At 41.4% G+C, this 14,885-nt stretch overlaps 1 non-coding gene across 1 annotated transcript; it reads right to left on the bottom strand.

Moving 5' to 3' along the window:
- Positions 1-6,071: 6,071 nt before the first annotated feature.
- LOC122897782 lies at positions 6,072-6,178 on the bottom strand. The gene has a single exon (XR_006382625.1). It is a non-coding gene; the product is annotated as a U6 spliceosomal RNA (small nuclear RNA).
- Positions 6,179-14,885: the final 8,707 nt, after the last annotated feature.

Genomic DNA, 14,885 nt, shown 5'->3' on the forward strand with positions numbered 1-14,885 from the left:
CATGACCTGACCAAAGGCAGACACTTAACCAAATGATCCACCCAGGTGACCTTAATATTTTTTTCAAGATTTTTATTTTTTAAGTAATTTTCACACCTAAGGTGGGGCTCAGACGCAAAACCCCGAGGTCATGAGTTGCACGCTTTACCAACTAAGACAGCCAAGCACTTTTACACTTTTTGTATTTTTTTAGTGGTTACCCTAGAGTTTGCAGTGTACATTTATAACTTATCTAAGTCTACTTTCAAGTAATGCTGTACCACTTCATAGGTAGTGTGCATACCTTCCAATAACAAAATAATTTTAATCCCTTCCTTTTGCCCTTGTATCATTGCTTCTCACTCATTTCATTTATATATAAGCATCCCTACATATGTGGATTTTTTTAAAAAGATTTATTTATTTATTTTTAGGGAGAGAGAGTGTGAATAGGATGAGAGGCAAAGGGAGAGGGAGAGAATCTCAAGCAGACTTCCCACTGAGCGTGGAGCTTGGTGCGCGGCTCAATGCCGTGACCCTGAGATCATGACCTGAGCCAAAATCGAGAGTTGGATGCTTAACTGACTGAGCCACCCAGGTACCCCAAGTATGCAGATTTTTTTCAATAAATACAGTACAGTTCTGTATGTGCTCTTTTTGATTTTCTTAATAATATTTTCTTTCCTCTAGCCTACTTTATTGTATTAATGCAGTATATAATATATATACAAAATATGTGTTCATTGTTTATGATATCAGTAAGGTTTCTGGTCAACAGTAGGCTATTAGTAGTTAAGGTTTTGGAGAGTCAAATTTGTATGCATTTCCAGCTGGGCTGGAGGTTGGCATCCCTAACCCCTGCCTTATTCAAGGGTCAACTGCATGTATAACTGAATAGATTGTTGCTATTATTTGAACAAAGTATTATCTGTTAAATCAATTAAGAATAAGAAAGATAAACGTTTTTATTTTACCTTCAATTAATTCTTCAATGATGTTCTTTCCTTTTTTTCTTTTAGGTAGGCTCCATGCCCAGCGTGGAGCCCAGTGTGGGACTTGAACTTACAACCCTGAGATCAAGACCCGAGTTGAGATCAAGAGTCAGATGCTTAACCAACTGAGCTACCCAGGTGCCCCGATGCTGTTCTTTTCTTTGTGATGACCTGACCTCTATCATTTCCCATCTCTCTGAAGAACTTTTAACATTTCTTGCAAGGCAGGTCTGCTGGCAAAAAAATTCCCTCAATTTTTGTTTGAGAAAAATCTTCATTTCTCCTTTATTTAAAAAATTTAGTTTTTATAAGTTTTTTTTAAAAAAAGATTTTGTTTATTTACTTGGCAGACAGAGATCACAAATAGGCAGAGAGGCAGGCAGAGACAGAGAGGGGGAAGCAGGCTCCCTGCTTAAGCAGAGAGCCCGATGCGGGGCTCGATCCCAGGACCCTGAGATGAGGCTTTAACCCACTGAGCCACCCAGGCGCCCCAAGTTTTTATAAGTTTTTATTCAAATTCCAGTTAGTTAACATTTGGTGTAGTATTAGTTTCACATATGCAATAGTGATTCAACACTTCCGTACATCACCCTGTGCTCATCACGACAGTGCATGAAGGATAATTTCAGAATACAAAATTTTTCGTTGGTGGGATTTTTTGTCCCAACACTTTATTTTACTCCACTTGCTTTCACGATTTCTGAAAAGTTGGATGTAATTCTTACCTTTGCCCCTCTATAGATAAGGTGTTTTTTCCTCTGGCTTATTTCAAGATTTTTTTCTTTTATTGTTGATTTTCTGCAGTGTGAATATGATATACCTAGGTATAGTTTTTTTGGGCATTTATTCTTCTTGGTATTCTCTGAGCTTCCTTGGATCTGTGGTTTGGTGTTTCACATTAATTTGGGAAAATACTCAGTTATTATTGCTTCAAATATTTATCCTGTTCCTTTCTCTCGTTCTTCTGGCTGTCCCATCATACATGTTACTCGTTTTGTAGTTGTCCCACAGTTCTTGGATCTTGGTTTTTTTTAGCTGTTTTTTCCCCCTTTGCTTTTTCAGTTTTAGAAATTTCCACTGGGGCGCTTGGGTGGCTCAGTCAGTTAAGTGTCCGACTCCGACTCTTGGTTTCAGCTCAGGTCATGGTCTCAGAGTCGTGAGATTGAGCCCCGCATCAGTTCCCTGCTGAGCTGGAGCCTGCTTAAGGTTCTCTCTCTCCCTCTCTCTCTGCCCATCCCCCCAAAGAAAAACAAAAAAACAAAAAACATTTCTATTGAGATCAAGATCAGAGACTCTTTCTTCAGCTATGTCCAGTCTACTAGTAAACCATGAAGGACATCCTATACTTCTGCTATGATGTTTTTTCCAATTCTTAGAATTTTCATCTTTCTGCTTACATTCTCTGATTGTTTTGGCATATTGTCTACTTTGCCACTAGGCCCCTTACCATAATCATAGTTGCCTAATCATAGTTATTTTATTTTTTAAAAAATTTTATTTATTTATTTAACAGAGAGAGAAAGAGAGAGGGAACAGAAACAGGAGGAGCAGTAGAGGGAGAAGCAGGCTTACTGCGGGGCAGAGAGCCCAGTGCAGGGCTCGATCCCAGGACCCTGGGATCATGACTTGAGCTGAAGGTAGCTGCTTAACAACTGAGCCACCCAGGTACCCCAATCATGCTTGTTTTAAATCCTGATCTGTTCAGTCCAACATGCCTGCAATATCTGAATTTGGTTCTGTTGCTTATTCTATCTTCATATTTTGGGGTTTTTGTTTTGTTTTGCTTTTAGTATGCCTTGTAATTTTCTGTTGCAAGGTGGACATGATGTATTTGTTAAAAGGATCTCTGGTAAATAGGACTTTAGTGATGTGGTGATAAGGTGTGAGGAGAGGGGAAGTGTTCTATGGAGCTATGATTGGTAAGCCTATGCCCTTAGACTGTGGCCGTCTGTTTCATTTCCCTTTAAATGGTATAGGATGTCTGGAGTGGGCTGGAGTTGGGTTTTCCCCTTTCCTGGAGTTGGTTAGACTCTGCTAAGACTCCATTAGTTTGGGCTTTGGTAAAATAGTTTCTTTTGAGAGCAGGCCTTTTTAAGAACACAATCCTCTGATATGTTTCAAAATGGTTACTTTTTTCCCTCTCCTGAGGGATGTGTGAGGGACTTTCCTCCATAGTCACTGTGAGAACCTTCTAAAGCTTCTAGGGATAAAACTCACAAAAGCATCAGGGCTCCCCTATGACTGGAACCCTGGAGTTGTTTTGTTTTGTTTTTAAAGATTTTATTTATTTATTTGACAGACAGAAATCACAAGTAGGCAGAGAGGCAGGCAGAGAGAGGGAAGCAGGTTCCCCGCTGAGTAGAGAGCCCGATGCAGGGCTCAATCCCAGGACCCTAGGATCATGGCCTGAGTCGAAGGCAGAGGCTTAACCCACTGAGCCACCCAGGCTGGAACCCTGGAGTTTTAAGCACTGAGAGTTGTCTATGCTTGAGCCGCCAGCAATTTGTGAGTTATAGTACAGGTTTTCCTTCACTGGTACTGGTTTCCATGGAGGTTTCTGCTTATGGGTTCCTGCTCCAGGAGTATTCAAGCCTCTGTATTTGCCTGGCAGTCTTTCTGATGTTGGGGTGGCAGTTTGCCCTGTGACCTCACTTCTTTGATGGATCTAAGAAGAGTTGTTGGTTTTTCGGTTTGGTCGGCTTTTTGATTGTTAGGATAGAGTTATAACTTCTAAGTTCCTCATGTAGCTGTTTGGAAACTGAAAGTATCTCTACCCATTTTAAAATTGGGTAATTTTTTTTATTGAGTTGTAAGAGTGGTACATATAGTCTAAACCTAAGTCGTAGTTCTTATCTTTGACTTTGTGTTTCTTTTAGTCCTTTATATGGTTTGTTTATTTCTGAGTCATACTTACCAGTCTTTTATGTTACGGCTTTGTGCTTTGCATCCTGTTTAGAAAGACCTTTGCCCCTCAAAAATATAATCCAATACTCAGGATTTCATGTGTTGTTACATTTTATTTTTAAGATTTTATTTTCAAGAAATCTCTATGTCGAACGTGGGGCTCGAACTCATAACTCTGAGATCAAGAGTCACATGCTCTACCTACTGAACCAGCCAGGTGCTCCACTTGTTTTTACATTTTAATCTTGACCAATCTTACTGAGCTAAAGATAAAAATTTTTCTAATACCAAGATTATCTCTAGGAAAGGTGTGTAGAATTGTTACAATTAGGCAGTAATTTTTCTGTTTTGTATGTCTGGAAGCAGGATGGCCTTTGGCAAAATTGTGAAAGGAGCATGTGGCCTCATCTCCTCTCATGAAGCGCCCTTAGGTCCAGTTGCGTAACGCTCTTGTGCTGTCATTTCACTTTCTTAAAAGCTCTGCACGATCCCATGCTTGCCCATGCTCTTTAGGAAGTCCTGTCTGTGTCAAGTATTCATTTTCACCCATCTCCCTTCATGTTCAAAAGAAGCTAGTTTCTATTGATTACACCTAATGTACTATTTCTCCTAGAGGTACTTGCCTCTTACTTTCTAGAAATGCAATGACTTAAAGCAAAGTAAGGAATATCTAAAGAGTCCTGGAGGTTGGTTTCCAGGGAGAATTTTTTTTTAAGTGAGGGACATTTCTGGTGACCCAGATAATACTCCATATCAAGTTATCCATCCAGGATGGCCCAACCTGGAAGATTTTGCTCCTAATGAGGGGCTGATGTTGAAATCATACTCATCTACTGGCCAGTGGCTAATCTCTCATCCTCCCTTAATGGACTTTTAATGTCCATGGTTTATTCCTTGAATAAAGGCTACTGATGAACTAGAGGGTTTTTTATATTTTCAAGGGTACGTCTTGTTATTTTTCAAAGGTTTTTTTTTTTTTTCCAGGAATCTCTACACCCAAGGTGGGGCTCAAACTCATGACCCTGAGATCAAGAGCTGGATGCTCTTCCAGCTGAGCCAACCAGGTGCCCCGTCTTATGATTCTTTCTTTTTTTTAAAACAAAGTTTTAAAACAGGATTTCACTTATTTGAGAGACATAGAGCACAAGCTGGGAGAGGGGCAGAGGGAGAGGGAAAAACAGACTCCTTGCTGAGCACAGAGCCTGACCTGGGGCTTGATCCCAGGATCCCGAGATCGTGACCTAAGCCAAAGGCAGATGCTTAACCGGTTCACTGAGGCACCCAGGCACCCCTGTTCTTCTTTAAATAGTAGTCATTTACTTCCACCCTGAAATCCAATGAGACTTTTTATGGTACTTATTTTGTATTGTAGTGATTTCTCTCTGTATTTCTTTCCCACTGGTAAATGGGAGAAGTGACTGTCTAGTTCAGCTCAACTTACTTCTAGCACTAAGCACAGTCTGGCCTCTGCATACATTTGTTTTTTAAGTAGGCTCCACCCCCAACATGGGACTAGAACTCATAACCCTGAGATCAAGAGTCACATGCTCTACTGACTGAGTCAGGCAAATGCCCCTCTATACATTTTTTAGAATATATTTTTGATTGATGAAATATAGAGATCAAATAATTATTAAGCAACCTCTGATCTCACTTTGTATCTCTGTCCATGCTGACATCACCTATTATTTTGACTTTGTTTAAACCCCAAAATGAAAGTCAAAGGATTAAGAGTTCCTTTTCTGCAAGCGTGGACACAAGCGACATGAAAACAGTTGCCTACCATGAGACTCAGATACAGGATTTATCTGCTACTTGTATCACTTGTTAGATATTTTGGTTGACCTAAAAATTTTAAGCTCTGGAAACAATGTTGAAAACCTCAGACCATACCAAACCACTGACCTCTTAGAGGCAGAATAAAATTGTATGTAGCTAATATTGAAGAAATCTCAGAAAACTGTTTGGAAACTGACATGCCAGGGCTCAATGTTCAGAGATGTGTCTTCCCTTACATTTAAGAAGAGTACGGTTTAAAATAGTTAATAATATGCATTAGCATGGTCAGGAAAATAATAGGTCTTGCCTTGGATTTTGATTTACTTTTGAATTTTTTCATAATTCAACTGATTTTCTGACCATCCAAGACTTAGTATTAAATAGTAAAAGTACTCGATTTTTGTAACTCTTTATTTTTAAAATATGGAATGCTTCATGAATTTACGTATCATCTTTGTGCAGGGGCTGTGCTAATCTTCTCTGTGTTATTCCAATTTTAGTATATGTGCTGCCAAAGCGAGCACTGTAACTCTTTACTTTTTGTTTTTAACAATTTTATTTATTTATTTGAGAGAGAGAGAGAGAGAGCATGCATGCACAAGTAGGCAGAGCAGAAAGCAGAGGGAGAGGGAGAGGTAGAAGCAGGCTTCTTGCTGAGTAAGGAGCCTGATGTGGGGCTCGATCCCAGGACCCTGGGATCATGACCTGAACTGAAGGCAAACTCTTAACCAACTGAGCCACCCAGTTGCCCCAACTCTTTATTTTAAATGGCATTTGATTATGATCCTGTCTTGTGGGATTGGGCATAGCATTGTTCTATTTTGCAGTGTAGTGATTAAGGAAAATATGCTAGCCTATTTTATTTCTTGAAATTTAAATAAAAATTCTTTCTATTCCTAGGCAGATGGTGTTATTAAATTGAATCTCATGCTAATTTGTTGCAGATAATGTAAAATGTCTTTGAGACTTTTAGATACATTACAGCTGAGGAACAATAATATATTTCAATACCTTTATTAAATTTTCTCGGGAGTTCAAGATATTTTGTTTTAGTGAATTATGGATATTTCTTTCCTAATTCTAATTATCTTCTTAGTCTTATAGTTTATCACATTGGTTTCCTAGGAACTATTAAAATAAAAGCTTATAATCCTTGGCTATAAAATTGTCTACCACTCTTTCCATCTCCACATTTTTTAAAAAGATTTTATTTATTTATTTGACAGACAGATCACAAGTAGGCAGAGAGGCAGGCAGAGAGAGAGGAAGGGAAGCAGGCTCCCCACTGAGCAGAGAGCCCGATGCGGGGCCCGATCCCAGGACCCTGGGATCATGACCTGAGTTGAAGGCAGAGGCTTAACCCACTGAGCCACCCAGGTGCCCCCCATCTCCACATTTTATATTTTTACAGTAGACCTGGACTGTTGGTAGTAGGATTCAAATAAGAAGTCAGTTGTATATAGGAACAAATGAGTAAAATTTCTTTCCTTAAATGAGTAAATAAAACTCTAGCTGATTGGCTAAATGTCATTACAAACATTTTCATATTAGTTTTTGTCAGCACTAGAGGTATAATTAACATCTCTGTTTCAGGGCTGCAACTATGAAAGCTGTGTGAGCCTTTAGAGAATTTAAAAAAAAAAAAGGGTTTTCAATTAGAAAGCAAGAGGCTAATGAAGGACAATTGGCAAAGTAAGGCATGGGCAATTTAGGAGACAGTCATCCTTTTCTTGGCAGTGCCCTAGTAAATAGCCTGAAATTTTAGTGCTCAAAGTGAAGGGGACACTTTAGACATTTATGTTGAATTGGCAAAGGACCTCTTTTTAAAAATCTAAACCATCGGAAGAGCGACCTGTAGCGATGTCAATCATTATTGGTCATTATGATGTTCTGAACTTATTCCAAATATAGCCATCTGTCCTCTCATGCTGGCTGTGGTTCCTCATTTAGATTCTGTTGGACAAGGGATTAGGAGTGAAGAGATGAGGCAGGTGTGGTTGCCTTGGCTGGGCTGATTACCTCATTTCTGGATTCCAGAAATAGCTTTCTAATAGATTTCCTTGCATTCAGTTTTCCTCCTCAGTCAGTCTTCGTTACTGTTTCTTTGTACCAGATTCTAAAGCGTGGCTTTTGTTTTCACATTCTTGCTTTCTGGCTTAGAAACTGCAAGAAAGACTCCTTACTTCCTACTAGTTTAAGTCCATGGTTCACAATCTCATGTTCTTTTTTTTTTTCCTTTCTTTTTTTTTAATTTAAATTTTTAAATTTTTTTATAAACATATAATGTATTTTTATTTCCAGGGATACAGGTCTATGAATCGCCAGGTTTACACACTTCACAGCACTCACCATAGCACGTACCCTCTCCAATGTCCATAACCCCACCCCTCTTCCTCCAACCCCCCTCCCCCCAGCAACCCTCAGTTTGTTTTGTGAGATTAAGAGTCCCTTATGGTTTGTCTCCCTCCCGATCCCATCTTGTCTCATTTATTCTTTTCCTACCCCCCACACCCCCCCATGTTGCATCTCCACTTCCTCATATCAGGAGAGCATATGATAGTTGTCTTTCTCCAATTAACTTATTTCGCTAAGCATGATATTCTCTAGTTCCATCCACTCGCAAATGACAAGATTTCATTTCTTTTGATGGCTGCATAGTATTCCATTGTATATATATATATATATATATATATATATATATATACACCGTATCTTCTTTATCCATTCATCTGTTGATGGATATCTAGGTTCTTTCCATAGTTTGGCTACACAATCTCATGTTCAAGGCCCTTCATGATCTTGTCTAACCACCCATTTCACTCACTTGTTTTGGAGTGTCAGCCATTCAGCCAGGACAGCTAGGTCAGAACAGAGTTGGAACCAGTAACAAGGGCTATTTTTGGGGGAAAGATTTTATGTATTTATTTGAGAGAGGGAGACAGCATGAGAGAGAGTGCGTGAAAGCAGGAGCAGCGGGGAGGGGAAGAGGGAGAGGGGAAGAGGGAGAGGGAGAAGCAGGCTCCCTGCTGGGCAGAGAGCCCTATGTGGGGCTCGATCCCAGGATCCTGTTTGAGCCAAAGGCAGATGTTTAACTGACTGAGCCACCCAGGAGCCCCGGTAACAGAGTTTTAACCTGAAAGTGCCCAAACCGTGACCTGGGATTCAACTATTTGTATCCACGTCCCAGACATAGTACGGACAAAGACTGAAGTCTATGGCTGGAAGGCTTAGAATGGAATGGAAGGTGTGTGTTAGGCTAGGAATTTCAGGATTTAATCTTTGAATGAAGTATGGTAGAAGTTACTGGCTACATATTTTCTGTAGTCCCTAGTACTTCCTGGAAGGAGGAGGTATAGCTTGTTAAAAGAGCCACCTCAAGCAGTAGACCAAAGGCCACTGAGACAGATAAGGCCAAGAGGATCTGGACTGGTAAGAGGTGGCTGATACAACACATGAATTCCCTCTATTTCTTTTTACTCTGCACTTTCCTATAACTGTAATTCACTCTTTCTTTTGCTCAGAGGAAAGGATATCCTCCTCTCCATCCAACCCCCACTGCACGTGCCCCTATGCCCTGAGCTGGGTGATGCAGAGGGTATGGCCCTTGGACTACAGTCCTACCCTGGGGCAGATACTTCAGCTGACCTTAGTGCTGCCAGGGGTCCAGGGTTTTTTCTATGAAAAACTCTTGTTTCCAGTGCCCGAATCCTTCACTGGTAGAGGAACTTAAAGGGTAGCTCAAATGAAGGGTCCAGGAACAAAAAGCAAGTGCTGGAGTATGGCGAGCCAGAAGAGGTCAGAGCAAGCATCTAGAACACTGTATGGCCTAGAGTAGATGCCTAGGCATTGACTGTTGCATGAAATGCAAAGTGGAATGAGGATAGCAGGCATGGTCTGCAGCTGAACTCGGTGGGCAAGATTAGAGTGGAGATGGTTGGGAATATAATGAGTTCAGGTGTTAATATGTGGAGTTCGAGGGGCCCCTCAAGCAGCTGGATGTATCTTGCTTTGGTGGCTACATCCAGCTGCTTGGTGGGCATTTCCAAGATGAGTGTGCAGAGAACTCTGGCTGGAGATACGAATCTGGAAGTCATCAGCGCATGGTCATACTAATGACCATACTACTTGAAATCCGAGGCCTAGATGATGACCTCCTGGGAGCGTGTGTGGAGTAAGAGAAGAAGGAGGCTGAGGAAAGTATTCCTGGGAGCACCAACTCTTAAGGACCAGATAGAGGCTGAGAGGAAAGAGACCAGCCAAGGAATTAGGAGAAGCAGCAAATAATGGTGGTGTGGTAACTGAACCAAGAATTTCAGTAAGAATGGAGGGGTCAACAGGACCAAATGCTGTAGCCAAATCAAGATAGATAGAGCCAGAATCATGTCTAAGGGATCTGGTCAGATGGACGTCGTTGGTGACCTCAGCAAATGTGTTATAGGACAGTGATGAGATCGGTTCATGTGGTTCTAAGGTGAGAAAGTAGAGATAGTAATTTTGGAGTTCATTGAAGATATTTTGCTGAGAAAGAAAGGAAAGAGAGAAGGAAATAGCTGGAAGCCTGTGTGAGGTAAAGGAAGGATATGTTAAGGAAAGCCCAAAGATGGTACAAAGGTAGAGGGGAAGGGATCAGGAAAGTGGGAGAAGTTGAAGAAGGTTAAATGTCCAAGGTGGTAGGGATAGAGATTGAGAGCACAAGTGGGAGTGGGCTTTAGGCCTGAATGAGTGGAGGGATATCCTTTCCTCTGACCGAAAGAAAGAGTGAATTACAGTTATAGGAAAGTGCAGAGTAAAAAGAAAGGGAGGGAAATCATGTGTTGTATCAGCCACCTCTTACCAGTCCAGATCCTCTTGGCCTTGTCTGTTTCAGTGGCCTTTGGTCTACTGCTTGTGTCCTAACCCCTTCTCTGAGTAGGCTCTGATCAGCTCAGACCAGTGCCATCTACCAGCATCTCACCATGTGCCCTGGGGCTCTCCTGTGGGTGCCCAGACGCCATGCACAGTATAGAGGAGCTAACCTGACCCAGCGGTGCAAAGCTTTGGCTGATGAAAGCTGAGAGCTAGCTGTTAAATTCTCTTTCTGTCTTCCTTGTCGACCAATCAGAGTTGTAAGTCATGTATTTATGATCTTTCAAGAAATGGCCCCATGAGCTCAAGTGTGATACCAGTGCACCTTCGTATTGATTCTCTTATTCCTTCATACCACCCGCACCCCCGCCACCTCTCCCCGCTGCTTTCCTGGGATTGCACTCTCTAATAATAGATTAGGCTGAAGCCTTTGGTTTCTGAATGTCACAACAGCTGAATGTCAGCAATTTCGTACGATTCAACCAAATAGGACCTCAGCCATTGCTCGATGCTTTCTGGGGAACTTGGGCTAAGAAACACTTAAGGGTCTTGGCGAAGTAGTTGTAGTCTCCTGCTGAATGTGAGCTTGTATTAATAGCTATCATTTATTGAGCATCTGCTGGGGGTAAGGCACTGTACTAATGGTTTTAAATATGCAATCTTATTTAATATATAAAGTAGGAAGTATTTCCATTTTCCTCATGAAAAAACTGATGTGATTGGAAGTTAGATAGCCTGCTCAAGACCATACATCTAATGAGTGGAATCAGATTTCAGACTCTGGTTTTTAAACCTGCAATCAATCTCTTTCTCTCTGTGTCTCTCTTAAGATTATTTATTTATTTGCAATCTCCTTATAGCATTATGTTGTCTTGTCTAAGCTTAATGTGATAGGGGAGTTAAACCACTGAAAAAGATAGACTAGAGGTAGTGAGGGACCAGATAACATTTAAAGTCGTAAGTTTCTGTGGCTCACATTCATATAGTGGTATAGTGTTTTCCAAGTACCTTCAGCCATTTGGCTACAGATCAGAGAAATTTGGGGGTTGAATTGATTGAGGAGGGGGGTATGGTGTTGAGAGTAAAAGAAGAACAGTGAAAAGAAGGGAGTACAAGGAGATTGAGATGCAGCAAGAACTGACTGGAACTTCAACCAACTGCCCCCTTTACATGAGGGCTCCATATTAGGCGCACACTAAGGAATGGTGGGGAGGAGGAGGAGGAGGAAGGAATAATGGGGAGGAGGAAAATGAGGCCAGGTGGGGGCCAACTAGCTGGGAAAAAATGGAGGGGTTCTCAGGTCAAAGAGCAGATTTACTGGGGAGCAAAGAGTTGGGAAGTCCATAGGATAAGAATTGTGGTCAGCTTGGGATATTGGTCTGGAGGTATCAAGTGTGTAATATTTCCCAAAGGAGTAGGTTACTGAAATGGAATGGGGGTGACAGTCATTAGAATTGAGGAAGTCAAGGCATTGTGAGGCTGTCGTGTTCCATTGATTATACTTCTGGATTTAGGAATCATCCAGGATGATGGTGGGACTAGGAGTGACCTATAAACCAGATGCTAGGATCCTTAGTAAACATGGCTGGACCGGAAGGTGAGTACATGACGGGAACAAGGGAGAGGTAAGATGGGGTATATAGTTAATGTGATTTTCAAGTAAGAAGGGATTTGTTTTGTTTTGTTTTGCAGGAGTTGGAAAGAGTAATAGTTTAGAATACAAAGTCAGCAAACTTTTCTTGGGTCAGATCTAGTTTTGGTGCCTGTTTTTGTAAATAAAGTTTTATTGGGACACATTTGTTTGCATGTTGTCTATGGCTGTTTTCAAGTTACAACAGTAGAGTTAGGTAGTTGAAACAGGGCCAGTAGATCCCACAATGCCTAAAATATCTACTACCGGGTATTTGAAAGTAAATGTTTGCCAACCCCTGGTTTAGAAAATGCAGTGTGTGGGGGTGAGGGCAGGGGGGTTGGAATGAGGAGAATGGTAAATCGGCTTTCCCTAACCCTCACTCCAGCCCAGTATGCAAGCTCTCGAAGAAAGAATTGCCTTGAGATGGCTTTATGGGACAGTGTTGTAGAGGAGAGAGCCTGCTTTCAGTTAGCAGCAGGAGGTAGAGTGAGTATTCAGGGAAGAAGTGGCAGACATAGGAGTAGACTTTGTTTATCATGGACTAAGAGTTCCAGACTGCACAGTGGAAACGAGAGAGAGAAAAGTGGCAAGAAATGGATAAAGAAGGGAGGAGGAGTGGAATGGCATTGAACAAATTGTTGGATTCTTGATGGCCAGCCAGCATTTGCAATTTGGGTGGTGCCTGGGGATCACAGGCATAAAAAGGCAAGGAGGAATTTACCCAAGGTTCTCATTTGGGTCAGGCGGAGCTACTTTCAGATTGTCCCTAGCTTAGTAAAGAATTCCAGATTCCAAAGGCAAGATGCCCATGGCAGGGTGGCCTCCAGGGCAGCCCTAGACCTCTCTAATTCCCTTGTTTTGGCAGGCTATGAAAAATGTCATCTGGTAATTTTCGAATATAGAACATGATCCTGTTTTTCCCCATTGGAATATTCATAGTTTTACTTTCTATTGATGCATTACAAAGATTATAAATATACTTTTTTGTCACATAGAGAATTGCATGCTGATAACTCTTCTTTGAAGGTAGTACATTATTTAAAAAATATATATATATCTAGAAGGCATCCCTGGGTCAGTCATCTTTTCTCTTTTCTATTTTGAATTATATTCCGAACCATAAATTCCATCAGACCAGGGACCATATTTGGCTTTTTCATTATTGTGTCCCCAAAGCTTAGGAGTAGTTAAAAGCTCAATAAATTTTTGTTGGATGAATGAGTAAGAAAGGGGTTTCCTCTTAATGGAATATGACTTTGGTAATAGTGTTGGAAGTATTGGAAAAATACCATTTCATATTTTCAGTGAAAACTAGTGCTTGCTGCACACTTCATTTGTTTGTAATGAAGTAACTCTGGAAAGACATACAAGAAACCAGTGAAGGTTGGAGGTGTGGGAGATATAAGTGGGAAGGAGAATGGGACAACTTGGAGAAGGGTGCATAAAGTAAATGTATTAAATACGGAAACATTAGCAACTCATTTGGAAGTTGCCAGAGAAGCTCACAGGTGCTCAAGTGGTAAATAGCAGGGGATGTGCCTTTGCAGGAGGCCACAATCCCCACCATTCCTTAGTGTGCACCTAATATGGAGGCCTCATGTAAAGGGGGCAGTCGCTTGAAGTTCCAGTCAGTTCTTGCCACCTCTGGTCCAAAGTGGCCAGAGTCCTTTATTTTCCAAGAGGACTGGAATAGCCAGATTTTTAATGGAAAATATTCCAGATTTGAGAAGTTAGCAAGGAATTCATTTTTGTAGAAAGTGAAAACTGCAGCCTGGGGGCAGCTGGGTAGCTCAGTCTGTTGAGCGTCCAGCTCTTTGTTTTGGTTTATGTCATGATCTCACGGAGAAGTCCCACTTCAGGCTTCCTGCTCAGCTCTCAGCAGGTAGTCTGCTTGAAGATTCTCTCCCTCTGATCTTCCCTCCTCTCTCTTTCTCTTTCTCTCTCTCAAATAAATAAATCTTTGGGGGAAAAAAGCCTGCAGTCTGTACACCACCTCTGATCTAGAGGAGTCCAGAATCTGTGCCTCAAGAAATCTGGAAACTTTTCCATTTTTTAAAAGCGATTTTATTTATTTTTTAGAAGATTTTATTTATTTGTTTAGAGAGAGAGAGCATGCGTGTGAGCATGAGCTGGGGGAGGAGCAGAGGGAGAGGGAGAGAGAGAATCTCAAGCAGGCTCTGTGCTGAGTGCAGAGCCTCACATGGGGCTTGATCTCATGACCTTGATATGACCTGAGGTGAAATAAAGTTGGATGCTTAACCGACTGAGCCACCCACGTGTCTCTAAGATTTTATTTTTACGTAATCTCTACACCCACCCAGGGGGCCAGAACTCCCAACCCCAAGATCAAGTCTCACTCTCCACTGACTGAGCCAGCCAGGTACCCCCCTGAAAACTTCTTTACCAAGTGGTAGAGTTTGTGGCACTCTAAGAACGTTTAGGGCTACTATTTTATGTGCTGTTTGAAACCAAAGATGCCAAGGGGAATAACAAATGTTGGGCAAAGGTGCTCATGTGTGGTTGTTCAAGGCAAGCACTGCACAAGTGCTCCCGACCACAGAAGAGAGAGGAAGGTTGAAATACAGTCCACTGAAGGAGACCTTCATGATTGAGACCCAGCCACATCCATTTGTTTACCTATTGTCAATGGCTGCTTTTGCACCGCAATGGCAGAGTTGAAACCAATATGAACTGCAGAGCTTAGAATGTTTATTATCTGGATCTTTAGAGAAAAAATTTGACCAACCCCCATG

This window comes from Neovison vison, chromosome X (genome assembly GCF_020171115.1).
Source record: "Neovison vison isolate M4711 chromosome X, ASM_NN_V1, whole genome shotgun sequence".
NCBI classification, from domain to species: domain Eukaryota; kingdom Metazoa; phylum Chordata; class Mammalia; order Carnivora; family Mustelidae; genus Neogale; species Neogale vison.